Source organism: Arachis hypogaea, chromosome 16 (assembly GCF_003086295.3).
Source record: "Arachis hypogaea cultivar Tifrunner chromosome 16, arahy.Tifrunner.gnm2.J5K5, whole genome shotgun sequence".
NCBI classification, from domain to species: Eukaryota; Viridiplantae; Streptophyta; class Magnoliopsida; order Fabales; family Fabaceae; genus Arachis; species Arachis hypogaea.
In genome coordinates this window covers 130,610,082-130,625,757 of record NC_092051.1, presented here as the reverse complement: position 1 = coordinate 130,625,757, position 15,676 = coordinate 130,610,082, and the positions used below count along the sequence as shown (strand labels likewise).

Sequence of the window (15,676 nt, the reverse complement as noted above, 5' to 3'; positions counted from 1 at the left end):
AGAAAACACTGACCACAAGGATGCATCTCCACACACGCCGCCAGCAGCACATGTCTAGCTCAGTGACTATGATTTTGAGCGGTAATTGGTTTCTGGCTTACCCTGCTATATGTTTCTTTTCTTTATTTTTCATACCCAGCCTTGTGATTAGTCGTCTAGCTAGTCATAACATGTCGTTTTAGCTAATTTCATATCGCATTCATTTGCAGTGAATTCGACATCTCGATTGTTCAGTGTCCTGAATTTGAGCAAGTACTCAATAATGTTGAACAGGGGCGCGAAACAAAGGCCATAATCATTCAGTACCTACAAACGGTGTTGCCAAACAAATTAAGCTATCATACACCGAGTCCATGAGACTTAGCTTTTCACTCGGTTTAACTCAGCTTGAAAAAGACTCTAACTCCTTCCCCGATACATTCAATTCATCAAAGTCTAAGAAATATAAAGTTGGGAGAGACTAAGGAGAAACAAATCATAACATGGATAGTTAACTCGTCCTTGAACTCCGAACAAGATTTTACTTCCTATGAAGGGCGGGACTACGTGGTATTACAAAGGAAGGACTTTTGGACCTTGAAGCTCCGGAGTTGGGTCAACAGCTGTGTAAGTATATATATGAACTTAATCATGCTTTTTAATCATGATTAAGTTCGGGAATTAAAAAGCATGATTAAGTTCATATAATTATGCAGCTGTTGACCCAACTACGGGGCTTCAAGGTCCAGAAGTCCTTCCTTTGTAATACCATGTAGTCCCGCCCTTCATAGGAAGCTAAATCTTGATCGGAGTTCAAGGACGAGTTAACTATCCATGTTCTGATTTGTTTCTCCTTAGTCTCCCCCAACTTTATATTTCTTAGGCTTGGATGAATTGAATGTATCGGGAAGGGTTGGAGTCTTTTTTAAGCTGAGTTAAACCGAGTGAAAAGCTAGGTCTCCCTGGACTCGGTGTATGGTAGCTTAATTTGTTTGGCAACACCGTTTGTAGGGGCTGCATGATTATGGTCTTTGTTTCGCGCCCCTGTTTAACATTATTGAGTACTTGCTCAAATTCACGATCGAGATGTCGAATTCGTTGCAAATGAATGCGACATGAAGTTAGCTAAAACGACAGGTTATGACTAGCTAGACGGCAAATCACAAGGCTGGATATGAAAAATAAAAAAGAGAAACATACAACAAGGTAAGCCAGAAACCAATTACCGGTCAAAATCATAGTCACTGAGTTGGACATGTGCTGCTGGCGGCGTGTGTGGAGATGCATCCTTGTGGTCAGTGTTTTCTTCTTGAGGACCTTTGTTCTTGCTCTTGAATGCGGGCTCTGCTTGTTTTACATCATGTGGCGGACGCTGCTGTTCAAATAATCGTATCCTTCTAGCAAGCGGCACGTTGTCCTCATCATCAGAGAGTTCGGGACTACCAACGGTGCAGCCTTGCTTCCTGGACAATTTCTCTTGTAATTGCTTTTTTGGTGTCGCTTCTAGATCGGCTTCTGCGGATAGGCAATTTTCTCCTCGTACCAGGCCTGGATTCCTGTGGTGTATATTCAAAAATACTGAAACTCTTCATCATAGATATCATCATTTGCATGAAGAAATAAACACACATAATAATAACACAACTAATGGTAATTAACCAAGCACATCTTCTGCGTTTCGATATCCCTATGATGAGGTTTTGCCTGGCTCCTAGTAGGTGGCGACTAGTCAAAGTCCTTGCGCTGCTGTTTTCTTCCGATCTCGACCTTGCCACACTGTTGGAATTACAAAAGAATTAACAACTACATGCACATCACAGCATGTTGCACAGCAGACAATGAAGGAATGTACAAAGATAAAGACGGATGCATGAAAATACTAACAAAAATGAATCACAAATTAGCAATCCAGTTCAGAACATAACCCCTTTGAACATCTTAAATGCATTTGTTTACATAACAAACACAATCCAAATAAAAAAACAAAACCGACCACTCCAAACAACTCTCTCAATTTTCCTGTTTAAACATCATCTATGAAAACCGACCATTCGATCACATACTAAAATTACCTTTCAATTATACAAACCCAACAGAAAAAACTCACTATCTATCATAAAAACTAACCATCCAAAGCCCTACTAAAGTGAACATCCAAATAGCTTACGAAAAATATAAACGTACTACGTGGAGCAGTACACCCTCAATTACAACCACACCAATCATCAATGAAAACTATTTTCACACAATCCAACAACTTGGCAGCCCCAAAAAGCAATTCTTTCATGCATAAAAAGCCATCCAAATAAATAAATCATAAGTTATCTATCCAGTTCAGATCAAAACCTAATTTGAGCATCTTAAATGAATCTGTTTACCTAACAAACTCAACCCAAATAAAAACTTAAGAAAATTAAGACACGACAAATGTATTCAAACAAGCCTTCAATATAAAAACATGTAAATAGCATTCACGGTCATTGAAGTCAGGTCTCCCAAGTTTTCATTTATACACATCATATATCAAAAGCAATCATGCAGCCAGGTACTGAAGTAACTTTCCAATTTTGTAACCGCAAATTCTATGATAAGGATCAACCATCCTATCACATAAGTAAAGATCCAATTAAATGAGCGCACGATCTATCATAAAGAAAGTAGATCACTTTATTCGCCTCCTTATAGCTTGGCTGAGATGTAGTCTTGCCTTGGGTAGATGGAGATTGGTCAGGGTCCTTGAGGGGCTTTTTACACCTTTCTTTCTCGTTAATTGCTTTACTAGAAGACTGTTTCTTCTTTTTTTTTATCTCTTTCTTTGCATTGTTGACTATGCAACCCTGTGTGTTCAACATGGGACAACAAAGAGATGAAAAAAAACGTGAACCTCCAATTGCATTTGTGTTCAACTAGATTATAAAAAAGAGATTCGTAGAGATTGAACTTGTGAAATAACATGGTCGGCCTTCTTATCAAGTTCATTAGTGGTCCATTCAACAATCCAAGGCTCGGGTACTTGACATGCACGCAATGGACCATGCTTTAAGCGCTGAAAGTACAAAACCTATACACAAGTAACTTAAATATTAGGACTTACACCTAAAGCCGTACATGGTTTTTAAATTTACTTAATTTATTTGCAATACAAGCAACACGAACATGCACCCGCCGCATGTTTTCCGGTTCTCGTCTTGGAATTTTCTTATTGCGTCTCGTAGCCACTTTAATATCTGATACGGCCAATGAAATCTTCTTGGGTTCGAGACCTCCAATATCGGAGGGAGGTGCCACGGAGAAATAGTCTGCTGGCTTGTGGGGTTAAGAAACATCTTCAAAACAACCATGATAAAGTATCTTCTAAAGGTTATCCTCTATTGCTCGGTCTCCATTGGACAGGCAAAGACAAAGTCCCGCAGTTGGGTAGTAGTTTTCTTCTGAAACTCTCTTCCGGGATTGGATCCCCTACGCGAAACGAAACAGTTTACCACAATCAGTACGTGTCAACAATGGAAAAAGCATAACCACATAGGGGAATTTTTACATCTTACATAACTTCCACTAACCTCGCGAAGGTATGCCGAATACATTGCCGATAAGTTCGGCGATAATGCGAATGTCCCCTGCGTCGACCTTGAGAGTGTTTGTCTCCACGTCATAGGCCCTAGCTAGTTGGAGCATGATGCTCTGCTTCACATGCCATTGTGGTACCCGACGCAGGAAATCAAATCCAATGGCGTCAATCTTGGCCAACTTAGCCTGCTCATTATGTCGTTCCAAGTGGGTAAACAAGTTAATGTAGCAAGTGAGCATCGCGTCGCGACTAGTTTCTGTTGAGCAAAACAAGAAAGGATCAAAATAACGGCCAAAAAGATAACCAAATATGTTCATTTATTCATGTAATCAATGTGATACCTTTTTACTCATCTGAGTTTGTGTTCGACCGGTATAGAGATTGGTTTGTTTGAGCACCGTGATAATTTACTCACACAATAGTTCCCCTGAAATCTAACTCGTTAACTCTTACAAAAGAGGTAGGTGACTTGCAACCAAATAACGTAAATAATAGCATAATATTACATTCCAATTGATGTAACCTTAATTATTGGAGCTATATGGCACGAGAATATAACACTGATGTATCGAGGCAGATAAGAAAATATGGGCCTCAAAGATTATAGCCTTTTTCTTATATCTGCTATGTTATGGAAGATATATAAATATCAAACCTCAAAATTTCTCTTTTGTAACCATCTATAATTAAGATAAAAAAATTAATTCATGAAGACATGGCAGCAAATACGAAATCCAACTGTCCAACCACAAACTTAAGTAATTATCCAAATAACTATGGTCAATTTCTATCAGATACACCAACCATCCAATACCCTATTAAAGCGACCATCCAAATTGCTTACGAATATTACTAACAAACCAAGAGGAGGAGCACAGCCGTCAATTACAACCACACCAATAATCAATGTAAACTACTTTCACACAATCCATCAACTTGGCAGCTACAGAAATAAATTTTACCCTTCACAAAAGGGCATGCGAATAAATGATTCACAACTTAGGTACCGAGTTCAGATGTCCTCCGAATTGAGCATATAGAAAGGAAATGTTTACTTAACAAGCAAAAATCATGCAAAAATCAAAAGAAAAAATAAGCTGGAACATAACATATTAACATCAAAATAGCATTTACATTAAGTGTTTTCAAAGTGGCCTTCAACATAATAACATCAACATATCATTCACGGTCATTGAAATCAAATTCTCCCAATTTTTCTGCGTTAACATCATCTATCAATACCGATGGCCACTTTACATACTGATGTACCCATCCAATTAAATATCCCCCGCACCTATGATAAGGACCAACAATTCAATCACATAATAAAGAAGAGTGTTTACACAGTATAAAATGCACAAAAGACACATTTAAGGTTTCATTCCTCTTCCTAGCACGCGTTTCAGTTGATGCCCTAAACTGTTTACCAATAGGTTGGATCAAAGATGAAAGATACATGATTCACGCTAATTCTAAAAAGACTTCAAACAACTTAATATGTACAGAAAAATAGAAAGTGGACATCGTGATGTAAAGTCGTATAAACCAATATAAATATTGTGAAAATTAATATCTAAGGAACACTAAACCAAATCAATTCACCTCCTAGCAATTAAGGATGCCTGTCTTGTAGAAACCTTGAAGCTAGGATAGTGAGGTTGTTTTAATGCTTCCTGAGGCACACACACAAAAAATAGATAATATTTTGTAGTTATCCAGCTCATGTAGCTGGGAGCATGAGTTAAAGACAATAAATAAAAGCATAATCATATTTGGTTTGCACAAAACAACATAACACAAAGATGCACCGCAAGGCCATCAACCCTTTCCTTATATCCATATAACAGATATCACCTTATTAAAGTCTCTTAAATGCAATTTTGTCATCCGGGGTTAAAAATCTAACGGTCTAGGCCTGATAAGAAAATTATTTTACTTTTATTACAAACCAATAACAAAAGTTCAGGTAATTCTTTGGCTACAGTGACGAGCAAAATAGTATGATTCGGAAATTGTCCAAACTATAGAAAAATTGCAAGACTAACCATCCAATATCCTACTGAAGTAACCATCCAACAAATATCAACCAAAATTCAACAATGGTCAGCCAGTTTACGTCACATTGCATGCACATGGTCCATGCGGAAAGAGAAAAAAAATTTTAAATTTAACTGCTATATAAACAAGATCACCAAACTTTTTCGACCTTTCCCCCGCTAAAGTTAAATCATCATGAATTGCAACAACTTAAACTAACTACATACTCCACAGGCTCTGTGATACTAAAATCGTACCTACTGCTTTCTCACCATGGTTAATCATTCATATCATCAACAAAATCTATCTATAGTACAACATGCAACAGCGATTACCATTCGAATAATGAACAACTCGACCCACTTACCTTGGATGGTTAGGATTATTCTGGTCATGATATTCGTTGTGTTTCCGGTGAACCGTTGATGAGCAGGCGGCTGTTTTCCCAGGGTCGGATGCTCCGCTGCTACGGGGATGACGGCGCCAGTGCAGGGAGAGTTGTGCAGCTGCTCGGTTCGGCGGTGAGGACTCCCTTGGCTGCAGTTCTGGTCGGAGGCGTAACGCACAAGGGCTCGGTTGCAGTGACGGCGGGATGTTCAGCAGCAACTGGGCGCCGTGCTTGAGGGCAACGATGAGGTCACTTGCGTTCACGGGTCACCTCCGCGGTTGAAGCTTGCGGCGCACACGGGTTTGGGTGGTCGCAGGTCTGTGCAGCGATTGGGAGGGTTTTGGTGGGGAAGGTAAACGGCGACAACCAAAAGGATTGGGATTTTGGGGAAAAAGTGAAAATATCAGAAATTGGGTGGTGTGGAAAATTAAATAGCCAAAGGAAATTAGGGTTATTGATGGGTTAATTTTCTGTTTTAATTTTAATTGGGCCTAATAAACAGCCCATTATAGCCATTGTATACATATTTCATTGTCTCCCTAGCGGGACTCTTATGCATATGTGGTCATATCATGTTCATACATGCAACCAAGTAATTGTTACGGTTAAGTTGCCCGAAGACTTGCAAGATGAGTATAGAAGACTTTGCAAGACACGGGATAGGTCATAGGACCCTATTATTATTATTGAGTGATTATTCATATGAAAATATTTTTATATAAAAATAATAATTAAAAACTATTAGATAATTTAATATAATTGACCAAACTCTTTAACATAATACCCATCAATATTTTTATTATTTTTGTATGCTGATGTCTTTATGTGAGTAATTATTTTATTTTTTATGTTTTAAACCATATTTATAAAAAGTATAAATCATAAGCTTCATAGCTCAACAAATTAGTTACCATTTTAGATTTTCAACTTGAGAGCTAAACTAATGCATGGTAAGGAGTTTGAGGTGGCAGATGATAGTCGAAGAATATTAGAATTAACTTAAGTCGTGTAACTAATTAATTAATAGAAAAAGTTTGGTAACAAAAAATTTTTAGTCATAATTAGCCAAAAATTTTCATAATTTACTTTATTTACATCACTTAATAACAATTTTATTTTTTATTCCACTCTCTTATCATTCCACTTATCATATTTTCATCAACTCCACTTATTAATCATAATAATTATAATATCATATTTCTTATTATTATTCTTGTAATTAATACTTAATATTCTTTTTTATAATTTAATTTTTATATTTAATAATACATTAAATATTAATAATAATAATAATAAGAATGGACGGTAATGATAATATATATTAATAGAGTTAATTGCACTTGATTCTTTGTTTTCCTTAAGGCATTTAATATCAATCAATGGAGATACGAAAAAATCATTAATTCTTTATTTCCATTAAGGCATTTTAATTGCACTTGATTCTTTGTAATGTATACCTTCCATTAATTCAATTATGATCATTCAAAAATCACGACTCTAATACAATTGCAAGCACAATAGTGTATAAGCCAATGAATTTTACAAGAAATCGCGTTTATCATTACAAATAGTATGGCATTTGAATTCGACCTTAATACGGTACCTATGGTAAAAGGTGCTGATGAAGAATTTGCACAACAGATGGACTCACCCGACGAGGTTGTTGTCAGTCAACCAATTTTCAAAAATATGAAAAATACACTAGTTTTGATGAGGTATGATAATAAACTGATTTAATTTTTTTTTTTGTGCTTTTATGTGCATTTATCATTATATTGTACTAACTAAATTCATACGCATAACATTCATACGTTCATATACATAACATCCATAATTACATACAACTAACATCTAAAATTAAATTCATGTTCATTAGATATTACATCCATATACATATCATTTTTTAGTTATTGCATAAGTAACTATAAAGTTAACACATATGTTTTTAAATTTTATCATAATTGAATTTAAAAAAATATCAAATTCTTAAATTAATTTATTCAATTGATAAATTTACTCATAACATCTATAGATTCATACACATAACATCCATTATTTCATGTTAATAACATCCATAATTTGTACTCATAATATTCATAATTTCATACCTATATGATGTCTATAATTAATAAATTTTTATAATTAATATTATCAAATTTTAAACTATCTTATTGTATTTTTCAAATTATCTCATATGTGCACTAATAGGTCATGATTTTAATTATTTTAATATTTTTATTTAATATTCATATGTATGCTTATTTATTGATTTTAATATAACGAGTTAATAATTATTTTTAAAAATTTATTTTTTAATTTTTGTTTATATTTTATGTTTTATTTTTTAATAGTCTATATGTAAAATATAAGTTGTATAGTAGAAATTGTTAAAAATTTTTAATTTAATTTTTATAATTTTTGCAGAGAATTATTGCATTTTAATGGATAATAATGTGATTGAGAGATGTTAGGGATTTGATTTGGGAAAAACTGAAATTGATTTAAAAAAAATATTAATGACTTCAAACATGCAGCAAAATAATAGATAATAAAGAGGATAAGTGATAAAGAGGTGTATGTCACTTGCTTATTAAGAGAATGAGAATTTTTTTGTGACATTTCTATATTGTAATTAATAACAACTCTGATCTCAAGTTTGATACAAAATTTCAGTCAATGTATTTATTCTAAATTGTTGAGTGGACCCTATTTTTATAACATGTTTTTAAGAGGAACCAGTAGCATATACGTGCATTATTACACAAGTATAGCTATTTAGTGACCATTTGACACGTTCATTATGATTCCACAAGAACAGTGCAATCTCTTTGGACCGGAAGCTTCCAAAGTTGAAAGTGAAAGTGAATGCATAATTTTCTAAAGAGAAAGCCTTACCGCCAGCACTTTTATTAAAATCTAACTAATATTTAACCATTAAAAAAAGAGTGTGTAATTTTATACTATTAAATATAATTTTATACTATTAAAAATATTAATGATAACTAATTAATAACTACAAATCACAAAATAGGTTGATCTTCTAAGACTACTGTTTTTCACAATGAAGCCGTGTTTGTGCATACATGGTATTGGTATATAAACATACACACTAACTCATTGTATGTACAAAAGCCTCTTCTTTCAATTTGAGAACAAAACAATATATAAAATGGTGGCAAAATGTAGTAACTGTGCTTTACTTATTATAGCAGTGGTGCTTTTGTTTTCTACCGTAGGCTCTTATAGGATATTTCCACCAAATGCACCCAACCTCATTATCATGGAGCCGCCTTCGTCTTCCTTCAATAATTCGGAAAGACAGTCAGAGTGGTTGGTGGGGAAGTCATCACGCCAATGACTCAAACCATTGCGATTGGAGGGGCATCAATTGCAATGATGCTGGAAGTGTTTTAGGGATTTACGGATGGGAATTGAATTATGAATCCAAATTATTGCGGCTTCAGACCTTGAACTTCACGGCCTTCCCCAATTTGGTTTCTCTGAGTCTTGATGGAATGGGGCTTACGGGAAGTATTCTCAAAGAAATTGGTACTCTCACAAAGTTTTCTTATGTTGTTTTGTCGAATAATAGTCTTTATGGTAAGCTGCATCCAACACTTTCAAATCTCACCCAGCTTGAGTTCTTTCATGTTTCTTTCAATTCTCTTAGTAGCATTATTCCTTCTACTTTTGGTCTATTGAAAAATTTGATATATCTTAAGTTAGATTCAAATTAAATTTAAGGTCTCATACCACTACAAATACGGAATTTGAGTAATCTTATATCATTAATTTTTTCACATAATTTACTCAATGGTTCAATTCCTTTTACTTTGGGACAATCAAAGAATTTGACATATCTCTACTTAAATTCAAATCAAATTGAAGGACATATATCAATAGAAATAGAAAATTTGAAACAATTACAAATATTAAACCTTTCATTATACATATAATTCAATCAAATAAATGGTTCCATTTCTTCAGAGTTTTAGAATTTGATCAACCTACACACTTTGTATCTTTCTCATAATATGATATCTGGTGTTATACCACCTAAGCTGTTTCAGCTCACGAACTTAGTCTCTGTTCATCTTTCTAACAATCAATTGGGTGGAAACATACCATCAGAGATAAGAAATTTTGATTCTTTTTGTCACGTAAACCTATCAAATAACAAGTTAGAAGCATTGATCCCATCTCCGATACTAAATTGTTTCATGAGTTTTGGAAAAGTAGACTTGAGTAATAATGTGTTAAGTGAAAATATTCCTTCAAAAATCGGTTATACGATGAACTTGACATGAGCTACAATTTTTTCAGTAGTAATGTACCCTTTTTGTCCATTAATGATAATCCTTATATTCCTTGGAGAGAATTTTCTTTATCAAATTTGGATTTTAGCTACAATAATCTCAGAGGTACCTTACTTATAAAACTTACAATTATACCTCATATAAATTTGTTATTTAACTTTTTTGAGCATCTAGAAGGTTGCCAAGGTTTTCATGCAAAATGATTAATTGGTAATACTCCAAAGTCTGTTAACTCTTCCGTTCAAGTTCAAAAAATAAAAAAACTAAGCAACCTAATTGTAATTGCTCTTCCCATCACTTGTTGCTTCTTACTTATCATTTTTGTGGGCATATTATGTTATATTCGATGCACCAACAAAGTTAAATTTGAACAAAGTTAAAAACAGAATGGAGACTTTTTTTTCACATAGAAGTATAGAACTATGATGGAAAAATTGCATTTGAAGACATCATCGAAGCAACACAGGATTTTGATATCAGATACTGCATAGGAACTGGCGCTTATGGCAGTGTGTACAAAGCCCAACTTCCAAGTGGCAAAATCGTTGCATTGAAGAAAGTTCACCTAAGAGAGTCACAAAATCCATCTTTTGACAAGAGCTTCCACAACGAAGTTAAGATGTTATCACAAATTTGTCATAGAAACATTATCAAGCTTCATGGATTTTGTCTCCACAATCGATGCATATTTTTGGTATACAAATGCATCGAACAAGGAAGTTTATTTTATGCCTTAAACATGGATGATGTAGTAACCAAAAGAGAGAGGGAAAAAAAAAGAAGAAAGGCCGAGCACGTGGGGGGCATATGCCCCCACTTAAATATTCCTTGTCCCCCCTTCTGTCTTTTATTTTTTTTTTTTCATTTCTTTCCAAAAAAACTTTTAAAATCCTCTCTTCCTTTTCCTTTCCAATTACATTTTCTCATCTCTTCCTTATCTCTTCTTTTTGCAACCAATCACCCAATATCATCAAACTCACCTTCATCATTTTGCTTCCTTTTTCTTTTCTACATTATCTCTATTTATTCAAAATCTCATTTTCTCAAAACTCCAAATCTTGGAATTTCAACTTAATGAGTGAAGGAAGCATTCAACTTTTGAGTTTTAGTTATTACTGAGGTTTCAAGGTAACTCTTTGACTTAATAATTAGCTATATCTCCAATTTTTGTCATCCCTATATTATTGGGTATCATAAATCCGAATTAGGGTTATTAGGGTTAGAAAATTTGGGACTTCTGTCAAATTGAGTAAAATTTTGTTAATTGACAACATTGTTAACAAATATTATTATTGTCATATTTTTAGAGTTGTAAAGTTATTGGACATCAATTGGTAGTTCGGTGGCGCGTTCAGAGTTGCTTTCGATTCTTTAGAACCAAGTTGTGAGTGGATATTATGTCTATAATTATTTTTAAGTGTATTATTATTATCAATATTTAAATTGAAGCATTATTTTTAGAGTTTGAAAATATTTGATTATTGTGACTTTTGAATTTTTGAAATAAATATTGATTTGTGAAAAACTTAAAATTTTATAAAAATACATACGAGACGATATTTATATATTTTGTAAGCATACATGTTTTTTTACTTGATTTTATTAAATTTTAGTATGCATTCTTATATATATTTGATTTATTATGAAATTTAGTAATATGTTATAAGTATTAGAAATTGTTATAAGTGATTTAGTTTGTATTGGTTTGGGAGACTCTGACTAAAAAACCGTAGTTAATAGCGGTTATAACATTAATTGAGATGCATCTAACTCAGACCTCAGCTAGTTGGGGCGTTGCTAGCCCAACGTGTAGACCACATGTTGGATCTGTTATATCGTACGGGCACACTAGAGGGAAGGACTACCCTTAGAGATGGAGCCGCCCTAAGTGTGTAATATTTGATTTGATTTGACTTTTGGAATGAGAACTCTCATTTCAGTTCATTCACTTAACTATTTATCTATTTGTTTGCATAATTAATTAATATAAATTTCTCATCTCTGAAAATAAATATAACTTTTAAGGTAAAATTTGTATTGTTTCGTGTGGGTTATAGATATAATGTTTGCTCATTGAGTTACAAAACCCATCCTATTATATTCCCATATTTTTCAGATACAAGTGTCATTTCAGGTTCCATTCCACATGCCCCACAGTAGATCTTATTCATTTCGTTGAGCCCTTCTTCTTTCCAAGGGCCATGTGATATGTAATGGAACCTTCATGCAAAAACCTAGAGTTTGTCAATGCTCCATATGTCACAGGCAGGGTCTTCGTGTGGGTTATGTTATTTTAAATCTCGAACTGTTTAGATAGTAAGTATGACTTGGTTATGTAAAATGTATAGATTTAACTATATACTTTAGTTATCAACTTAATATATATGATGCGACTTTTGACATGTTGGGTTGTAGATATGATTGGAATATGTTGTTGTTGTTGTCCTTGGAAATGGATGTTTACTATTGATAAAAAAAGATAATATTCATGTTGGTAAGATTATAGGAATAGAGGAGATTCTGTCCGTTTTTCTAAAATTTTGGTCGTTTGGCTTGCTGAGAGACTTGTCCCTTAAATGTCAGTCATAGCTTGGTTCAGGTCATGACAGATGATGATGAAGCTAAGGATCTAAGTTGGAACAAAAGGGTGAATATCGTTAGTGGAACAGCTAATGTTTTGGCTTCCATGCATCATGACTGTTTCTCACTGATAGTTTCATAAAGATGTAACAAACAATAATATTTTGTTGAACTCAGAGTTGCATATTGTTGTCTCGGACTTCGGAACTGCTAGACTTCTTGATCTTGATCTTCAAATCAAACATTATAAGTTGGAACATATGGATACTTGCACCAGGTGATGTTTTCTTGTAAAATCTTTTGATATTTTATTAAATAGATTTAGTTCTTGAATATGAGATAGAAATTGAGTTCATTGACACCATTCTTAGTCTGTGCTGCAAAATTGGCCTATACAATGACTGTGACAAAAAAGTGTGATGTTTACAGCTTTGGAGTAGTGGCATTGGAAACATTAACGGGAAGACATCCAGGAGATCTAATATTTTCATTGTTCAACTCGTCTAACAAAAACATAATGATAAAAGATCTATTGGATTCACGCATTCGCTTATCATTATGTCAAAGAGACACTCAAACAATAGTTCAAGTACTAACATTGGCATTGGCATGCTTGCGCTCTGATCCAATGTCAAGATCATCAATGCAGCAAGTGGCATATGAACTTTCTAATTTTGAACAATTATCATTGTCTTTATCCTTTTCTGAAAAATTTCAGTTTATCAGTTGATAGCTTAAAAGATATATTTTATTTCAATTGTGCTTGAGTTGTTTAAGCTAAGCTTAATAATAATGTAAATCTTGTTCCTCCTTTTATTATTGCATCTTATGTTGTTTAAACATGAAAAAAATGCTGTTTGTTTTAAGAATAACTGTAGGTTTTTTTATATTGAATTTAATCTTTGCATGCAGCCAAATGAAGTGCTATTAGTCTCTTATAATAGTAATTGGATTCTCGTCTAACCCATTTTTTACCTTTTTTCTTGGTGCCGATTTTTTTACTTCCATATTTGTTTTTTGTGAAACACGTGACAACCAAGCATATTGAAGGTTAATTTATATTGGTTAAAGTGAATTTTTCAGCTTTGACGTTTCTCTTGGCCCTTGTTGTATGTCAAATACTGTACCCAAGCATAAAGATACTCGATTAAAATTGATCATTTTACTAGTTAAGTAATTTTTTTTTTCAGTTTTAACATCTCAATATGACTTTCGTGTATAGTAAATATTGTTTTTTTTTTCTTGATCACATTGTTCATTTTTGTGAAAAGTTGTTTAATTATAATGCTTGAATAGGCAAATATAATAACTTCCACAAATTCCTCTGTTTTCACTCTAATCTCTGGAGAGATAGCAATAGTGAAAACAACTACTGATTAGACGATAAATAAGGTAAGAAATTGTTATTATTAGACGATGGAAAAATTGTTTTTGAAGATATCATTGATGCAACACAGGACTTTGATATCAGATACTGCATAGGAACTGGTGCATATGGCAGTGTGTATAGAGCACAACTTCCAAGTGGCAAAGTTGTTGCATTGAAGAAACTTCATCAATTGGAGTCTCAAAATCCTTCTTTTGACAAGAGTTTCCGCAATGAGGTCAAGATGTTAACACAAATCATCCATAGAAACATTGTCAAGTTTCATGGATTTTGTCTTCATAATCGGTGTATGTTTCTAATTTATGAATACATGGAAAGAGGAAACTTATTTTATGCCTTGAGAATTGATGATGAAGCTGAGGAGCTAAGTTGGAGCCAAAGAGTGAATATCGTTAGTGGAACAACTAATGCTTTGTCTTACATGCATCATGATTGTTCCCCAGCAATAGTTCACAAAGATGTAACAAGCAACAACATTTTGTTGAACTCAGTTGCATGTTGTTGTCTCAGACTTTGGCACAGCTAGACTTATTGATCCTGATTCTTCAAACCAAACCTTGCAAGTTGGAACATACGAATATCTTGCACCAGGTGAAGTTATTGCTTTACAAAAAAATTGTAAAATGTTTTGATACTTTAATTAAAGCAAAATTCAATCTGAGAAATTAGATTTGTTGACAATTTTCATGGTCTATTGCACAGAATTGGCCTACATGTTGACTTTGACAGAAAAATGTGATGTATACAGTTTTGGAGTGGTGGCATTGGAAACATTAATGGGAAGACACATGGGAGATCTAATCTCGTCTTTGTTCGAATCTTCTAGCAAAAACATAATAGTAAAAGATCTCTTGGACTCACGCATCCATTTACCATCATGTCAAAAAGACATTCAAGTTATAGTTCAGGTGGTAACATTGGCATTGGCATGCTTGCACTCTAATTCAAAGTCAAGACTATCAATGCAGCAAGTGGCTCATGAACTTTCTAATTTCAAACAATCATCACTGATTTTGCCTTTGTCTGAAATCACAGTCCAACAGTTGATAGCTTAGAAATGTACGCTATTTCAGTTCAGTATGGGCTATTGCTTAAGCTATGCTCAATCAAGAAAAGTTTGTTCCTCGCATTGCTGCATCTGGTGTTCATTTGGATAACTGCCTTAGTTATTTTGGCTCTTCTTAATTTGCTGGAGTCATGTTATCCTGATTCCAACAAAGTACATGTTACTTGTTTTTTAGTTTTTACATATCATTTCATATTTCCATTTTCTGTTTCTTTTTCAACTCTTCTAGTTTTGGATCTTCTTGTTTAATTCTTTAATAGTTGTGAACAATATATTTTGATTGTTTAGGAGTGGTGTTCGATTTTTTAGTGTTGAAAATGGTAATAATAGAGGTAGGAAGGGCAAGCATTTTATT

The 15,676-nt window shown here is 33.7% G+C and overlaps 2 pseudogenes; both read left to right on the top strand.

The window, feature by feature from the left end:
• Positions 1-10,006: 10,006 nt before the first annotated feature.
• Positions 10,007-13,598, top strand: LOC112757545 (MDIS1-interacting receptor like kinase 2-like; annotated as a pseudogene).
• A 120-nt stretch (positions 13,599-13,718) lies between these two features.
• On the top strand, positions 13,719-15,310 carry LOC140173052 (MDIS1-interacting receptor like kinase 2-like; annotated as a pseudogene).
• The last annotated feature ends 366 nt before the right edge of the window (positions 15,311-15,676 follow it).